Below are 18,462 nucleotides of genomic sequence, written 5' to 3' on the forward strand. Positions count from 1 at the left end.
ATGAACCCAGCCCTCAATATATACTGCAATCCTCGTGGAACTACAAGACCCAGAGAAACATTCCAGGTTCAGATCGCAGAGGACCTCTGCAACACATACTGGCCATTCACAACATTGCCAGTCGCTACATCACACCATGTAGAGCTAACTGTTGTTGGGATCCTCACCCTGTAGAGCTAACTGTTATTGGCATCCTCACCCTGTATCACTAACACTATGGCGAAAACACTATGGTTATCCAATGCTTTTATTTCCTTGGCTAATAAAGTTGCCACCCAGCTAGCCTTCAAAAATAAATAGTGGCTAAAATTTCCTACTTTTTTGTTGTGATCCCCCAAGATCTTGACTTGATAATTAATTTTTCATTTCCCTGTAGTGCTGGCCAGGGTCGGCGTTATTGGGGTGCGGTGGCAGATTGTGCAGTTGCCCAGGACCCCAGGCACAGGGGGCCTCCTGCTGTGTCCCTTTAGTCTATTTCTGTATGGAGTCTTCAGTGACGCATCCACTTTCACTTCCAGCAGGTGGCATCCAGACAGGAGAAGATGTGTCGCGGGCGGAGGGGATCGCGCTCGCCACGCTCGAGTCCGGGGCTTCTGCTGCTGCTGCTCGGTGGCTCGAGCGGTGGGCCGGACCCGGGGACTCGAGCAGCGCTCCTCGCCCGTGAGTGAAAAGGGGTGGTATGTTTATGGAGATTGTTCGTGACGCCACCCACGGGACGTGGTGATTATGGTGTCGCGGGCGGGGAGGACGCCGCTGCGCTGCGCTCGCTAACGCTCGGGTCCGGCGCTGCTGCGACAGCTGCTCGGTGGCTCGAGCGGTGGGCCGGATCCGGGGGCTCGAGCGGCGCTCCTCGCCCGTGAGTGAAAGGGGGGTAGTTTGGTTTGGGGATTTGGTCCGTGACGCCACCCACGGGTTGTGGTGAGGTTGGGCACCACCGCTGCTGGTGACGAGGATCCCGGGAGCGATGGTAGGGAGCAGCTGGGATGTTGTTTCCCCCCTCCGTGGGTAGGGGGTTGGTGGTCCCGGGGCCCGGTGAGGTGACGGGGAGGCAGGACTGGCAAGGTTCAGGGTCGCCTGGACTGCGCAGCGCGGTGCCGGACGGCACGATTGTACTCACTCAGCCACAAATGTACACAAAGTCTCTGGTAAACCAAACGGCTGGATGGACGGGTCCCGCAGCCGGCTGCTGTGACTTCTCCCGGACGGTTGGTGGTGGCTGCCTTTTCACTGCACCTTTGTGTATGTTCGGTCCCGATGGATTCCTACCGGTAACCCGCTCCCCAGCGTGTATATGTGCCGGAGGAGCCCTTTTGCCCGTAGGCTCTGGCCCTTGGAACTCTAGCTGTGGCGGTAGCTGTATTTCCTTTTGCTGGTCGGACGGTTGCCTTCAATCGGGTCTTGGCTGTTAGGAAACCCCTGGGGTTCCGGTCACTGACGGATTTGACCTCTAATGGCAACTCCAAGCCTGGTCGGGGTCCGCAGGCCCTGCCTGTGTGTGCTGGCTTCACTTCGCTCGCCGGTTCAGTACCGGCGGGCCACCGCCCGTCCCCGGTTCTACGGTTCCGCGTTGATCTGCCTCTCCTGCAGACGGTCACCACCGTCTGCCAACCTTGCTCTTGGTGCCCGGGCCACACACCCGGACACGGTCAGTTTACTCCTCACTTCACTCCTCTCTCTTCCACTTCCCTAACTGATCTCTACTCAACTCACTTCCTTTTCCCGTCTCCAGGACTGTGAACTCCTCAGTGGGTGGGGCCAACCACCTGGCTCCACCCCACCTGGTGTGGACATCAGCCCCTGGAGGGAGGCAACAAGGATTTTGTGTCTGGCTGATGTGCCTGTCTCAGGGTGGGGGTGTGTGTTGTAGTACCTGTGACGACCTGGCTAGTCCAAGGCGCTACACAATGGCACCACCGCTGCTGGTAACAGGGTTCCCGGGAGAGATGGTAGAGTGCAGCTGAGATGTTGTCCCCTCCGTGGGAAGGGGGGTTGGAGTTCCCAGGGCCCGGTGATGACACGGGGAGGCTGGATGGTTGGGATGCAGGGTTGCAGGGGCAGCGCGGCGTGTTGCCGGACGGCACTGGTGTACTCACTCAGACAATCACTGACAGAGTCTCTGGTAAACCAAAACGGCCGGATGGATGGGTCCCGCAGCCGGCTGCAATGTTGTTGTTGTGCTCTCCCCGGACGGCTGATGGTGGCTGTCTTTCCCTGCACCTTTTAGAATGTTCTGACTCCTGTGGTTGCCAACCGGTAGTCCGCTCCCTGGCGTATAGGTGCCGTAGGAGCCCGTTTTGCCAGCAGGCGCTGGCCCTTGGATCTCTAGCCTGTGGCGGTGGCTGTATATCCTCACGGTGTGAGCGGTTGCCTTCTATCGGGACTTGGTTGTTGGGGAAACCCTGGGGTTCCTGTCACACTGGGATTTGACTATTGACGGCGGCTCCAAGCCTGGTCGGGGTCCGATGGCCCTGCCTGTGTGTGCTTAGCTTCACTCCGCTCCCCGGTTCGGTACTGTCGGGCCAACGCCCGACCCCGGTCCTATGGCTCTGCAGAGTTCCGCTAACTCCTGCAGACGGCCACCACCGTCTTCCAACCTTGCTGTCAGTGCCTGGGCTCCTACCCAGACACCTGAAGTGTTTACTCCTCTCACTTCCACTTCCAAAACTGATCTGACACTTTTCCCTCCTCCAGGCCTGTGAACTCCTTGGTGGGTGGGGCCAACCGCCTGGCTCCGCCACACCTGGTGTGGACATCAGACCTTGGAGGGAGGCAACAAGGGTTGTTGATTGACTGTTGTTACTGCCTAGGGTGGGGTGTGTGTATGTTGGTATGTATGTGACTACCTGGCTAGTCCAGGGCGTCACAGATGCAGAGCGCAGGCCGTAGAACACACCCATCTTCTGCCTCCGCGAAGGTGGTGCAATTCAAATAACACTATTCAGTGAAACAGCTTTGCTTCCTTTCTTCTGCAATGCTCTTCTCCGCCTCTGCTTATTATAATTTATGGTTCAATCTCGGAAGCAGAGGCAGGTGTGTACTATGGCTCTCTGCTCTACATTTTCCCGTCTTGGTGCTGGTCATCTGTGTCAGGACCTCACTACACAGCCTTTGACAGCTGACCATGTAGTCCTGACGTTGAAGACCAGTGCCTGTGAGGACACAGTACAGTATCGGTGTTGCCACCTAGTAGGTGTTCCCATAGCCATTGGTGAGTTTTATACTGCTTCTCAACACTATTCACACACTACACAGCCACACAAACCTCCAAAGTAATAGAAGTAAAAAAAAAAAGCACAAACATAAAAGTGATATAAAAATATGAATAATACCTGCTGTCACCTATAAGGATCCTGCACTGGGCGCTGTGTGGTGAGCACTGGCACCTGGAGTGATGGCAACACTGATTTCTGGCTCAGGACCACCATGTTCGACTTGTACCATGCATCATTATATTCTTTTCTGATGGCGTTCTGCTTTTCACCTGACTAATGCAGCTTATTACTGTCACGGTAGGTACGGGGAAGTAACAAGCAAAAGGTGAAAGGGAAGGGAAGTGGGAGATGGTGACCCCTGACCAAATCTACTGCTGGGCCCTGGCTTCTCTCACCACTTTACATAAGTTCTGCAGCTATGCGGCGAATTGGATGCCTGACCCTGGCTGACTCTGAAATAGGCCCTAGGTAGGGAAGTGCTGAAGATTAACAGATGAAAAGGTGAGGAAATCTACAGGGTCCTAAAGGGAAAGGTATAAACCCCAAGCAGGGAAAAAGGGAAAGTCAAAAAGCAGATTGTATAGCCAAACACTGCGACCTTCTACAGTCTGAAATTATAGAACTGCCTGCCAAGCATGACACACCTGTGGGAATTACAGGACACAGTGGTCCTGGGGGAGAGCACAGTGACATCATGACTCCTGGTGCCAGTGCACAAAACATAGCACCCTGTGCGGGATCCTGATGGACGACAGAAGGTATCATACAATTTGCTATTTTTAGTGAATTCCAGACGCTGTTCAATATTACATTTATCCAATACAACGATGTTCTCAAGTTTAAAAGATATCCCTTATCCATGCGATAACTTCAATCACCCGATCACTGGGGGTCCGACCATTGTGGCCCCCACCGATCCTAAAAATCAGGACACTAAGGAGCCCCGGCTGAAGTGAGTTGAAGTCAATCATGGGCCCTGCCGCTACATTCATTCTTAATGGGGGTGTCAGAGATTGCCGATTGCAGTGTTCAGCTGATCTTCAGCACTCCTATTAGAATGAATGGCATGTTAGTGTGTGCCGCCCCTGCAGTGGCCGAACCGCTCGGGTCCGGGATGGTTACTCGTGGCTCGAGGGTCTCCGGACCCGGGGGCCACACTCAGATGAAGAAGGGGCTATTTACAGGGGGGATATAGTTTGTGACGCCACCCGTGGTGTGCGGTAACGGAGAGTACCACCACTGCCGATGGGAGTACCGGGGTTGATGGAATGGGGCAGTGTGACGCCCTGGGCAAGCCAGGGGTCACAGGTAATGACACCACCACACCCTACACCCCGGTTAGGTACACCTAAGCTAGACCAGAAATCCTTGTTGCCTTCCCCAGGGGCTGATGTCCACACCAGGGGGTGGAGCCAGGCGGTTGGTCTCCACCCACCAAGGAGTTCACAGTCCTGGAGGAGGGAGAACACAGGCAGTTAGTGAGAGTTTAGGGAGAGAGTTCAGCTCAGGCAGAGCTGGAGAGCAGGAGAGTTAGTTAGAGTGAAGCTAAGGAAGTGGAAGGAGGGAAAGCAGTGAAGGAGGAAAGTGATGGAGAAAGAGCCTGAAGTTGGTCCGGGTGTGTGCCCCGGACTGAGACAGCAAGGTTAGCAGATGGCGGTGACCGTCTGCAGTGGAGGCTGATCGGAGTTACCGTGAGGACCGCGGACGGGTGGTGACCCGGCGGTACCGGACCGGTACACAAGGAGAAGCCAGCACCATTGGCAGGGGCCTTTCGGATCCCGGCAAGGCTTGGAGTCGCCGTGAATTTGCCAAATCCGTCAGTGAAGGGGACCTCTGGGTCTCCCAACAACTAAGTCCCGATTGAAGGCAACAGTCCAACCGTATGAGAGAGACACCGCCACCGCCAAGGCACCAGTTTCTCAGGGCCAGCGCCTGCGGGCAAAGAGGGGCTCCTCCGGCCCATATCCAAGTCGGGGAGCGGGCAACCGGTGGGAATCCATCGCTACCAACACTGAACTTAGGTGCAGGAAAAGTGACGGTCACCGCTAACTACCGGGGAAAAGCAACAGCAGCCGTCCGTGGGAACCGTCTTTCCAGCCGTGTGTTTTACCGAGAACTGTGTCACCGTCTCAGGCTGAGTGAGTACCACCATGCCGTGAGGCACAGCGCTGCCCCCGCGACCCTGCACCTCACCAGGCCCTGCACCTGGCCTGTCATCCCTCATCCCCCACCTCATCACTGGGCCCCGGGACAACCAACCCCTACCCACGGAGGGGGGAACTAACAACTTTGCTGCTCCCTGTCACCGCTCCCGGGATCCCCATACAGAGCAGCGGTGGTGTTACCAAAAAATCACCACAACCGTGGGTGGCGTCACGGACAATAAATCCCCAAAACCAAACCCCTTTTCACTCACAGGCGAGGAGCGCCGCTCGAGTCCCCGGGATCCGGCCCATCGCTCGAGCCACCGAGCAGCAGCGGCAGCCGGACCCGAGCAGTGGGAGAGCGCAGTGTCCCCTCCTCCGCCCGCGACAACTTGGCGTCACGAACAGGATCTTACCGCTCTGCCGTTGGGTAGAGGTGCACCTTGTTACCGCCGGAGGTGTCCGGCCAGAAAATTTGAGAAGCCGCCATCTTTGGCGCAAAAAGTTCCCGCTCGAGCGTCTCCTCGAGTAGTAAAGGCGCGAAGGCCAAAACCCCGCCCCGAGAGAGGAGGAGCCGGAAAAAGGCTAAGGGGGACGAAATGGCGACTGGTCGCATGTAGCCGCGGCTATAAAAGCAGGGACGCCAGGACTCTGCAGCGATATTGGGTTCCTGGAAGACCTTGTTACCAAGATGCATAAGCCAACTCCCAACGAGGAAGCCCCCGCGCCCGGCACGGCGACGTGGTTGAGGGACCGGACCGTCCCGCTGAGTAACCGTCTGCAGGCCCACATGCAACTCCTCCTGGAGGAGTGGGAGACCGACATGGCGGACGTGGTGGCTGCTATGCGGAGACGCGAGGTGGAAGAGGATTTGGAGGAGCGGGTAAGAGACCCACGCCCCTGTATTCCTGAGGGATCGGCTACTGAGGCTGAGGAGCCCGGCCTGCATCCGCTCACCCTACCTCTCTCCCCGCTACCCGTGTTAGCTGCTGCCGCCCCGCCACTTGGCCCGCTACCTGCCCAACCGGTAGCGATACCTTGCCAATCCGCCCCAGCGGACCAACCGGCTGCAGACGCCCAGGACGTCCCTGAATTACTCCCGGGGGAACCGCTAGGACCGCGGCCCCTTAACAAAATTTTGCCAGAAGTTCCGGCAGTGATGGCGCCAGACCCCGAGCCCGGGACTGTGGCTTGGATGAAGGCCCAGGTGATTAACTTCCACCAACGTCAGCAGGATCAGATCTTCCGGATGATGGAGCAGTGGACCAACGAGGTGGAGATGCTGATTGCAACTGCCCCAACGTACGGGAGGGGAACAGATGTAACAGAGTTGACTGGTGACCCATGTCCCTATGTCCTACCAGGACCGGCCGCTGCGGCTGATGGGCCCGGCCTAGTCTCGACCTATGCATCACCCTTGCCATTACTTATGGAGCGCCTCAGTGTAAACTCGCCTGACCTGCTGCCCCGTGCTACTACAGAAGGATCTGATGTGCTGGATGCTGGGGGCCAGGAGGCTGCAGCAGCTGGCGGCAACCCGCCTGACGCTGGAATAGTTGATGATGACTTCGGCCCCGGGCCCGCTGCTGAGTTTGAGGGGGCAAGTGAGCGTCCCAACTATGAAGGAGACCCAGTGGTTTTCTACACCCCGCGCACCGGTGGAAATGGGTACCGGGCACCCCTGTCACAGCAGGCATGTCAGTGCATGTTTGATATGCTGGTGGCGGAGGATGGATCCGCCTCAGCTGAAGAATCGGAGTAGGGCAGCGGAGCACCGTTGCACCGTCCCCGTTGGGACCACCTGTGTGTACAAGTTAAAGTTTTGAAAGTACTGAAAGTTATGAGAAAAATGAAAGTGATCACCGAAGTCTCACCTGATTGAACCGTGATTTGGAACCGGCCGTTGCCGGCATTGTTGTCCCCGTGGGGACCGTCTACAGTTATGCATAGGAACTCCTATGAACAGGCCCGAGAACTTGCAGGGCAACCACAAACATTAGTGGGATGTAAATAAAATGTTGTTGTTGCAGCTTCCACCGTTACCGCCTCCGGAGAGGCAGATTGGAGGGAGGGCCCGCAGTGGAGCAGGCTGGGGCCCAGCCACCACCAGAATCGGTGGCTACCCTCTGGGGGTTCCAGGGGCTCCCCATGGATGTGGGTCCCCTGGAAAGGACAGATCCCGCTCAGGTAACTTGGTGCAGGACTGGGATCAAGGGGTGCTGCCTGTTTCTTAGGGGCAGCATCAGGGCCAGGTTACTTGGGTGGGAGAGAGCGCCAGCCGCAACCGTTAAAACCGTTACCGCAACGTTTAAGAAAAAGTGCCTCCCATTGTGGGATGATGTTATTTTATTTGTATTATGTTTTTATCTTTTCCAGAAAAATAAAACCGGTGTTGGACGGGCAGCCCGCGGACTGTCTGCATTTTGCTATGGGGGAAAGTGACAACCTGGGCAAGCCAGGGGTCACAGGTAATGACACCACCACACCCTACACCCCGGTTAGGTACACCTAAGCTAGACCAGAAATCCTTGTTGCTTTCCCCAGGGGCTGATGTCCACACCAGGGGGTGGAGCCAGGCGGTTGGTCTCCACCCACCAAGGAGTTCACAGTCCTGGAGGAGGGAGAACACAGGCAGTTAGTGAGAGTTTAGGGAGAGAGTTCAGCTCAGGCAGAGCTGGAGAGCAGGAGAGTTAGTTAGAGTGAAGCTAAGGAAGTGGAAGGAGGGAAAGCAGTGAAGGAGGAAAGTGATGGAGAAAGAGCCTGAAGTTGGTCCGGGTGTGTGCCCCGGACTGAGAACAGCAAGGTTAGCAGACGGCGGTGACCGTCTGCAGGAGAGGCTGATCGGAGGTTGCCGAAAGGACCGTGGACGGGTGGTGGCCCGGCGGTACCAGAGCGGTATACGAAGAGAAGCCAGCACCATTGGCAGGGGCCTTTCGGATCCCGGCAAGGCTAGGAGTCGCCGTGAATTTGCCAAATCCGTCAGTGAAGGGGACCTCCGGGTCTCCCAACAACTAAGTCCCGATTGAAGGCAACAGTACAACCGTATGAGAGAGACACCGCCACCGCCAAGGCACCAGTTTCTCAGGGCCAGCGCCTGCGGGCAAAGAGGGGCTCCTCCGGCCCATATCCAAGTCGGGGAGCAGGCAACCGGTGGGAATCCATCGCTACCAACACTGAACTTAGGTGCAGGAAAAGTGACAGTCACCGCTAACTACCGGGGAAAAGCAACAGCAGCCGTCCGTGGGAACCGTCTTTCCAGCCGTGTGTTTTACCGAGAACTGTGTCACCGTCTCAGGCTGAGTGAGTACCACCATGCCGTGAGGCACAGCGCTGCCCCCGCGACCCTGCACCTCACCAGGCCCTGCACCTGGCCTGTCATCCCTCATCCCCCACCTCATCACTGGGCCCCGGGACAACCAACCCCTACCCACGGAGGGGGGAACTAACAACTTTGCTGCTCCCTGTCACCGCTCCCGGGATCCCCATACAGAGCAGCGGTGGTGTTACCAAAAAATCACCACAACCATGGGTGGCGTCACGGACAATAAATCCCCAAAACCAAACCCCTTTTCACTCACGGGCGAGGAGCGCCGCTCGAGTCCCTGGGATCCGGCGCATCGCTCGAGCCACCGAGCAGCAGCGGCCGCAGCAGCAGCCGGACCCGAGCAGTGGGAGAGCGCAGCGTCCCCTCCTCCGCCCGCGACAGCAGCTAGATGACGTTTTCCCTCCACGGGTAGGGAAGGCCCCGGGTCCCTGGATGGTGGGGTGCAGGGGAGCGCAGGGCTGCTGGAAGCAGGGGATGACCATGTACTCACTCAAGCCGGTTATCATGGTGCTGGATGATGTTTTGTAAGGTCATTACACACACATGCTGCAGGTGAACCAAATGCCCCAGTGCACCACTGCTGCTTGGGAAGGAGAGCACGACCAGGTATCCACTCCCAATAGTATTGCTTTTGCCATGTCCCAATTTAGTTCAGCCTCTCCGGAGCTTCGACTCCTCAGCCCCTCACACTCTGGGGGCCACTACTTCACTTCTCCTGGGGGCTCCAACCCCCGGTCCCCTCTCTCTTTGAGAGTTTCTACTTCACTTCCTCTCCCTTTGCTCCCCTGCAGCCGACTGACTTGTCTGTCTGACCCTTTGGTGGGCGGCACTCTCCTGCTAGACCTCCCCACTGCTTTGTCCTGTACTGGTGTGAGTGTGGATTGGGGGTTTGAATGCGGTTGGTAGCAATACCATAGAGTGGAACCTGGAACCAAGGAGGGTGGGTTCTGCACTATAAGGCCATGTGCGCACGTTGCGTTTTTTTCTGCGTTTTGGCTGCGTTTACAACTGCGCTGTGTCACTGACAAAATGCATGCGTTCTGATTCCCCAGCAAAGTCTATGTGAATCATGCAAAATCTGTGCGCACGATGATTTTTAAAACGCAGCGTTTTGATTGTCAAAAATTTGTCAAAATCTCTGCGTTTGAAGAAGCAGCATGTCAATTGTTTTTGCCATTTTGGCTGCGTTCTACACCCATTGAAATCAATGCGTTGTAGAAAAACACTGCCAAAATGTTAAGCAGTGAGTTTGCATTGCATTATTGTTGCGATCCGCATGTTTTTTTAACATAACAAAGGCAGGTCTTTCATCTTTCTCTCTCTGTTGGTCGGTCTGTCGGTCGGTCTCTCTCTCTATGTCTCTATCTCTCTCTCTGTCCATGTCGGTCTCCGGTCTCTCTGGCCACCGCTCTCAGGTGGAGGACTGCAGCAGTGGCCGCGAGTGACCTGAATGACGGCACAGCTGATCGCGTGGCTCACTGCAGTCACTCAGGGGATTTGCGATCACAGGTGAGTCCTTGACGTGTGACCGCAAATCAAGCCGCGGCACTTGGACAGAGCCGCGCGATCACAATGAAGTCACCCGAAGTTCATCCGAGTTCATTCTGATCGCGTGACTGTGTCTCGCAGCCATCCATGCTTTTTTTGACAGTGCGGTCCCACTCGGCTCTGCTGCAAGTCTATGGGGATGCTGCAGAGCCGAGCAAGACCGCACTGTCAAAAATGTGCGTTCTGGAAGCTTTTAAATTATGTAGAAGCAAATCAGCTCACCCCTATTCACTCCTTATCACACCGCCGACGCATGGAAACACCCTGACCCGGGCGAGAATTCACATAGAAAGAAGGAAAAGTCCAGCGTCTCTAGGAGAATTGTAGAATAAAAATAGATTCTTTTATTAAATCCTTAAAAAACATACATCATAGGTACAAAAGAGAACCAGGATAAGGTACACATAATGACCGTTATACTTGAATATGAAGATAGCAGAAAAAAGGAGAGTAATAACCCAAATTATATAAACAAAATAATACCGAAACAACCTCTTGGTGAAAAAAAGTGCAAAAAATCTTTATTAAGAATTTGTCACATAAATAATTACAAGAGGGGATATAAAAGACATTAAAATTGGCAGAGTGAGAACAGGTGCGGAATGAGAGCTCCAGGGAGCACCAAGAGCCAGAGGTCCAAAGGATGGGCAATTCAAACAGTCATGTCATACCCAAAGTATTAGTAAAGCAGGCCAAGTGTAAGAATTAAATCATTCCCAAAATTTGGGGAGGATTTTTAGAGCATATAACCAACCCAGTGATAAAGCTATATACTATGGGGAAATGCCATACACCCATTAAGTAATATTATACAGGCCATATATTAAGGGTTAATTGAACTTACCCATCTTACTGGACCACTGACAAATGGACAAACGCGCCCCAACGCGTTTCGTAACCTTCCTCGGGGGGCCGTCGGCAAGATGGGTAAGTTCAATTAACCCTTAATATATGGCCTGTATAATATTACTTAATGGGTGTATGGCATTTCCCCATAGTATATAGCTTTATCACTGGGTTGGTTATATGCTCTAAAAATCCTCACCAAATTTTGGGAATGATTTAATTCTTACACTTGGCCTGCTTTACTAATACTTTGGGTATGACATGACTGTTTGAATTGCCCATCCTTTGGACCTCTGGCTCTTGGTGCTCCCTGGAGCTCTCATTCCGCACCTGTTCTCACTCTGCCAATTTTAATGTCTTTCATATCCCCTCTTGTAATTATTTATGTGACAAATTCTTAATAAAGATTTTTTGCACTTTTTTTCACCAAGAGGATGTTTCGGTATTAATTTGTTTATATAATTTGGGTCATTACTCTCCTTTTTCTGCTATCTTCATAGGTACAAAAGAGCAGCCCCTAAAAAGGTATAACCAGCCAACCTAAAAACCCTGAGTCACCCCTCTCAGGTCTTGACGTTCACACCCGGGGACGGAGCCAAGCGGTTGGCCACGCCCTCCGAAGAGTTCGGAGAGCCTGAGGCGGGAAAAACACAAAAACAGATCGGTTAGGGAGGAGAGGAGAGTAGTAGCAGCGTGTTCACATCTGTCAGGTATCTGGGCAGGAGCCCAAATTCCCTGTGACCAGGAGATAGCCGGGAAGACGGCTGGTGGAACCGTAAGGGACCGGGACAGGGTAGTGGCCCGCCGGTACCGAACCAGGGAGCCAACTGGAAACCGGAGCACCAGTAGGGGTACTCAGACCCAGAACGAGGTCCAGAAGCCACTGGACCACGTTGAATTCACTGATTGAGGTCTGGACCTTAGGTCCTTTCCCATCCCAATGGGGAGATAAGGTATGCACACCAGTGACTATGGAAGGGGAATACATGTAATAGCAGAAACTGCTGTGTGAATACTGACATGAAAAATTCAATAGCTATATGTATAGAATGAAATGTGAAAAATGGAACCTGCATTACTGCCATGAATATATGAATAAAGAGAAATTTAGCTACTGAATTGATCAATGCAATAGAGCCCCAACACTACGCCAAAGTATTTCTCTACGTTGGGGTCCCTAGCTTGTGTGTGTCCTCTCATGCAGTTAAAAAACTTACCGTGTATGGGAAGCTGAGACCCAGGCTATATATACGATATGGATTGGCAATAGGTGTGTATGGGGAGGGTTCACAAACGAAAAACTACTAACATTAAGGAATAACGTTTGGAACTCCATTCTATGTCTGAACTGGGTGCAAAAAACCTAAAAAACATCACTATGGGGAGATAAGGTATGCACACCAGTGACTATGGAAGGGGAATACATGGAATAGCAGAAACTGTAGAAATTCAGTAGCTAAATTTCTCTTTATTCATATATTCATGGCAGTAATGCAGGTTCCATTTTTCACATTTCATTCTATACATATAGCTATTGAATTTTTCATGTCAGTATTCACACAGCAGTTTCTGCTATTCCATGTATTCCCCTTCCATAGTCACTGGTGTGCATACCTTATCTCCCCATAGTGATGTTTTTTAGTTTTTTTGCACGCAGTTCAGACATAGAATGGAGTTCCAAACGTTATTCCTTAATGTTAGTAGTTTTTCGTTTGTGAACCCTCCCCATACACACCTATTGCCAATCCATATCGTATATATAGCCTGGGTCTCAGCTTCCCATACACGGTAGGTTTTTTAACTGCATGAGAGGACACACACAAGCTAGGGACCCCAACGTAGAGAAATACTTTGGCGTAGTGTTGGGGCTCTATTGCATTGATCAATTCAGTAGCTAAATTTCTCTTTATTCATATATTCATGGCAGTAATGCAGGTTCCATTTTTCACATTTCATTCTATACATATAGCTATTGAATTTTTCATGTCAGTATTCACACAGCAGTTTCTGCTATTACATGTATTCCCCTTCCATAGTCACTGGTGTGCATACCTTATCTCCCCATAGTGATGTTTTTTAGGTTTTTTGCACCCAGTTCAGACATAGAATGGAGTTCCAAACGTTATTCCTTAATCTTTCCCATCCCAAGACCTGAAAGATGGCAACAGCCCACCGAGGGGGATAGAAAGCCACCGCACAGGCAGAGAGATCCCACGGGCCAGCGCCGGCGGGCAAACGGGTTCCCCGACACACAAAGCCGGGGAGCGGACCACCGTTGCTGAAGCATAGGCAGTCAAGTTCTACCACAGGGGTGCAGGAGAAAGGCGGGAACCACCAACCTGAGAAAGGGGCAAAGCGCAGCCGGCTGCGGGCACCGACCACCATCCTTTTTGGTTTACCAGAGACTCCGGTGTATCTGTCATAGTGAGTACACAACAGTGCCCTCAGGCCGCGCACCGCACCGCACAACACCGCCTGCACCGCGCAACCATCGGGCCCCGGGACCATCACCCCCTGCCCACGGAGGGGTCAACACCAGGCTGCATAACACCGTCCCCGGGAGCCTAGTTAACGTCAGCGGTGGTGTCCACATTTACCACAACCCGTGGGTGACGTCACGAACTTACATCCCTAAATACCACGGCCTCGGCCATGAACCTCCCCACCGAAATCCCTACACGTAGCGCCAGCTTTCCTTCAGAGCGACGTGACCCCCGGGTCCGGGAGGAGCTCGAGCCACCCACCGACGAGCGCGGATCGGAGCTGCTCGGCAGCCGGCCGAGCCCCGGGGCGGTACAGATAGAGGAGCTTTCCTACGCGTTTCAACCTGTTCAGGTCTTAATCATGGAAATGTTTTAATAAAAGAATCTATTTTTAGTCTACAATTCTCCTGGAGACTCTGGATTTGTCCTTCTTTCTGGATGCTTTTCCCACTCTGTCTATGGCAGAGAAAGCATAAAGAACGCATGAATTCTCCAGGAATGTGCGCACGTTGTGTTCTGCCGAACGCGTCTCAGAACGCAGCTTTTTTGGCTGCGTTCTGAGACGCACATGCAGTGACTTACACGCTGCGGAATAGAACGCAACGTGCGCACATAGCCTAAGGACAGGAGTGCAGTTCCCTGTGACACCCTGACTAGTGCAGGTGCCTCACAAGTGCAAATGATCGACCTTCGCTCCACCGCTCCATTCAGCCGGAGCTCCTCGGTGTCCTGAGTCTTAGGATCAGTGGGGGCCTCAGCAGTAGGACCCTCAGTGATTGGACAGCTGTGGCTTGGATAAGGGATATCTTTTAAACTTGAAACATTGCTTTAAGGCATATCAGCCATTATATGGCTGGATTTTTATGGCTTTGCTATGATCACAATTCCTGATTTGATGGTGGGTCCTATGACCCAAACTTACAGCATCATATGTGCTTGTAGTGCTGTATGTTCAGACTCACAGTCAGGTCAGGAATTGATGCTGTAAGTCATCTGAAAAAGGCTAGAGACCTCCAGTCAGGATGAGAATTGCTGTGTGAATGTGGCTTTAGCATATAAATGAGTTTCTGACAAATGCTTTATGGACAGGTCCAATGACTTGGATTTCATTTAATGGGAACCTCTAATGTAAAAAAACCCAAAAACCGCTATTAACCTGCAGATATGGAATTCATCTGCAGGTTAATAGCGTTGGGAATCAGGTCAGTACCTGCACAGAGAGCCCCACTGCTGGGAGGAAATTAACTTTATTCCTTCCGGCAGCATTCGGCTTCGAGTCATGGGATGGGAGTTGTGGCTTCAGTCACCGCTCAGTGTGGGCACTGGGCAGATTTGGAACTCTATAAATCTGCAGATTAATCCCTTATCGTCAGGGTAATAGCTTTTTTTACATAACAGGCTCCCTTCAAATGACAGCTAATTGGTAAATATTTACTGATAAGGGGTCATTTAGTGACTAGTCAAAACTCACTTCAATGCACCGAATTGGCTGTACTGCTGTTAGTGCAGTATTTCAGAATCTGGTACCCAGTTTGAATTTTGCCCACTGAATAGGATAACTGAAGTGAGCACTAATATATATATATATGAGTGCAAGCCAAAAATACATACTATATATAAGAATAAGGCTGCACATCAAACTTAGATAATGGTATAATGCCTCAAGCATATGGAAAAATATTGGAATATACAATGAAAAATGCTACTTGCCAATTTGAACATGTGAATAATGAATTGCATACCTGCCATGAATATTAGGAAAAAGGAGATATTTAGCAATCGCATTGATCAATGTAACTGAGCCCCAAGGCCTCGTCAAGGCATATCTCTATATTGGGGTCCCTAGCTCTGTGACCCTAACTGTGTGTCATCTCATTGCAATTAAAAACTGCCATGGGTGGAGAGGGGTAACTAAGGACTTTCTTATATAGGAGATGGAAAAAACATGGCCGAAAGGGGCGGAGCTGTGTTCACATTCAGAAAAAAACTACATATAACTGAATAGGATAACTGAAGTGAGCACTAATATATATATATATGAGTGCAAGCCAAAAATACATACTATATATAAGAATAAGGCTGCACATCAAACTTAGATAATGGTATAATGCCTCAAGCATATGGAAAAATATTGGAATATACAATGAAAAATGCTACTTGCCAATTTGAACATGTGAATAATGAATTGCATACCTGCCATGAATATTAGGAAAAAGGAGATATTTAGCAATCGCATTGATCAATGTAACTGAGCCCCAAGGCCTCGTCAAGGCATATCTCTATATTGGGGTCCCTAGCTCTGTGACCCTAACTGTGTGTCATCTCATTGCAATTAAAAACTGCCATGGGTGGAGAGGGGTAACTAAGGACTTTCTTATATAGGAGATGGAAAAAACATGGCCGAAAGGGGCGGAGCTGTGTTCACATTCAGAAAAAAACTACATATAACTGAATAGGATAACTGAAGTGAGCACTAATATATATATATATGAGTGCAAGCCAAAAATACATACTATATATAAGAGAATTTTGCCCACGGCTGAAATTTATCTAAAACCGGTCCTGGTGCCACTGTGACAGTGTGAAGAGTGCTGTCAGCTGTGCTACAATGCCTAATCAGTGCTCTCTCCCTGTAAGTGACTCATCAGCTGTGAGGAGGGCACTGGGACCTAAAGACTCACGGCTCCTGGAAGGTGGGGAGCAGAGGAAAAGGGAGCAACTTGTAGAGGATGTGAGCAGACAAGCCCAGGGGAGAGAGTTTGAGAGGACTGTGGAGAGCTGTTGTCAGGAGCTCTGTGAACTGGGGTCTGTAGTTCTTGCTGAGGTGAAGGTCAGCTGTTGACCGGGACATCACCCTGACACCTGAAGGTGAGGAGAAGCCTTTGCCCTTCTAAGGATACCAGTGGACCCCTGTAAAAGACGATATCCGAGCGGAGGACTGATAATTTGAGAGTGGCATGTCCGGAGGCCCTAGAACGCTAAAGAGGAGAGAGGACATATCCATTTGTGGACGTTTGCATTCATCACTGTTTGGCGCCAAAGACCCCGAGAAGCAGCTGAGGACGGGACTCTTCACAGGCCTATAACGGACTCTGCCAGGCAGTACGGTACCTTCAGTGCAGTTATACCTGGGTATACCAAATTGCTTATAGTATATGTGCGTATATGGTGTCTCTCTATGTGTTGTGTGTGTTACAGTTTAAGCAGATAAGTTGTAAGTTGGTGTGAAGCCTCAAAGATCCCCCTGCAGCCGCACTCATATGATTTTCACCTCTATTGCTTTGTTAGTTGTTCCAGTCTGAAGACTGTTCGGTAAATTGTTTCTTTGTTGCTGTGAAACATAATCTGGGGAACTTAGAGGCGGCCACACTGACCCAGGAGTATATCTCACTGTACAGTATTGCTGTGGTCGTTTGGGGGAAGAGTCAGCATACTGTTATCTATACCTTACTTCTCCTGCCCCAACCCTGTGAGTAAAATAAATTGGTTAACTTTCTGCCTGCGTCTCTGTCTCGTGACTCGCTGGATCCCTATCAGACCTCTTGTCTTTACACCACCACGGGTAAAACTAAGTATTACACAGTGTCTATTCAAATCAATGTCTTGTCTGTGTAATGCAAGAAAAGATAGGTCCTCCAGAACGAGAGACACTCTTTGTAGCTGCTCTGCACTTTGGTAAAGAAATGAGGATGGATCTGATGAGGAGGAAAGTGCAAAATTTTGCTGTGTCCTCATAAAATGAACCACTAGATTCACTGATTTCCCTATTTAAAAGTTAATAAATGTGATGTAGATGCCTTTCAAGCCATTTTCTATCTTATCATCAACTAATAGGTTTTGCCAAATGAAGGCTACAAAACCATACAACGGAGTGTGCTGACGGTGTCCTGGACCTGTTGGTCAGATTCCTCACCTTCCTCCACACCTCTGCCAATCTCATAACTAAAGTTAGGAGAAGGTGCTGCCTTTTTAACATCCAATCATCTTTTTTAAGTGGCAAAAAGATCTTCAGGATTACTATATTCACCATAAAATATTGGAGGAGTGGCACATAGTCTGTAAGGGGATGCAGACACACATGCAAGTAAATGTCGCCATCTCGTGGCCAAAAATTATAACTATAAGGGTGACAGTAGGAGGAACTGAAGAGCGAAGTAAACGTTAACAGGAAACAGAGGAGATACCGGGTCAGGTGACTGTTGTGGCGCAGTTACTAAATATAAATGAGTCAGCCGAGAAGGGAGGTGTTGGCGCCAGAACCTGTAACAGGAAGGTAGAAGCAGAGTGGACTTATAGCACACATTGAATAAGAAAGAGACCATGACCAGTTCCAGAGGAAGATTGTGACCAGCTTCAGAAGAAGACCATGAACAGCACCAGAGGAAAACTGTGACCAAAATCAGAGGAAAACCGTGACCAGTGCCAGAAGAAGACCGTGACCAGTGCCAGAAGAAGACCGTGACCAGTGCCAGAAGAAGACCGTGACCAGATCTGAACCAGGCTTGAGAAACGATCCAGCCATAGTGGAAGAACTGTTTCTGGGGGCCATTGCTTCCTAAGCAGGTATATGGTACTGAGTGGGGACTGAGGCTGCGCTTCAGAGAATAAAGGCTTGGCCACAAACACTTGCACTCCTGGCCTAGTGAATAGTGTATCTGACCCCGTTAGGGCCTGTGCACTGTTTAGTCCCATTTAGTTGGCGAACAACAGTGATGAATAGTGACACTGATGCTTTCCTGGTAGAAGGATTTAGGTTAAAATTATGTTGATGGTGACTGATTCCCAGTGATTAGAACAATAATGTGTAAATAATATTGTGATTATATTGCATATATATAAATGAAATATATATGAAATATATGAATCGCTAAATATTGTAACATAAACTTTTTAACTGCCATTAC

This window comes from Anomaloglossus baeobatrachus, chromosome 3, assembly GCF_048569485.1.
Source record: "Anomaloglossus baeobatrachus isolate aAnoBae1 chromosome 3, aAnoBae1.hap1, whole genome shotgun sequence".
In the NCBI taxonomy this organism is placed as follows: domain Eukaryota; kingdom Metazoa; phylum Chordata; class Amphibia; order Anura; family Aromobatidae; genus Anomaloglossus; species Anomaloglossus baeobatrachus.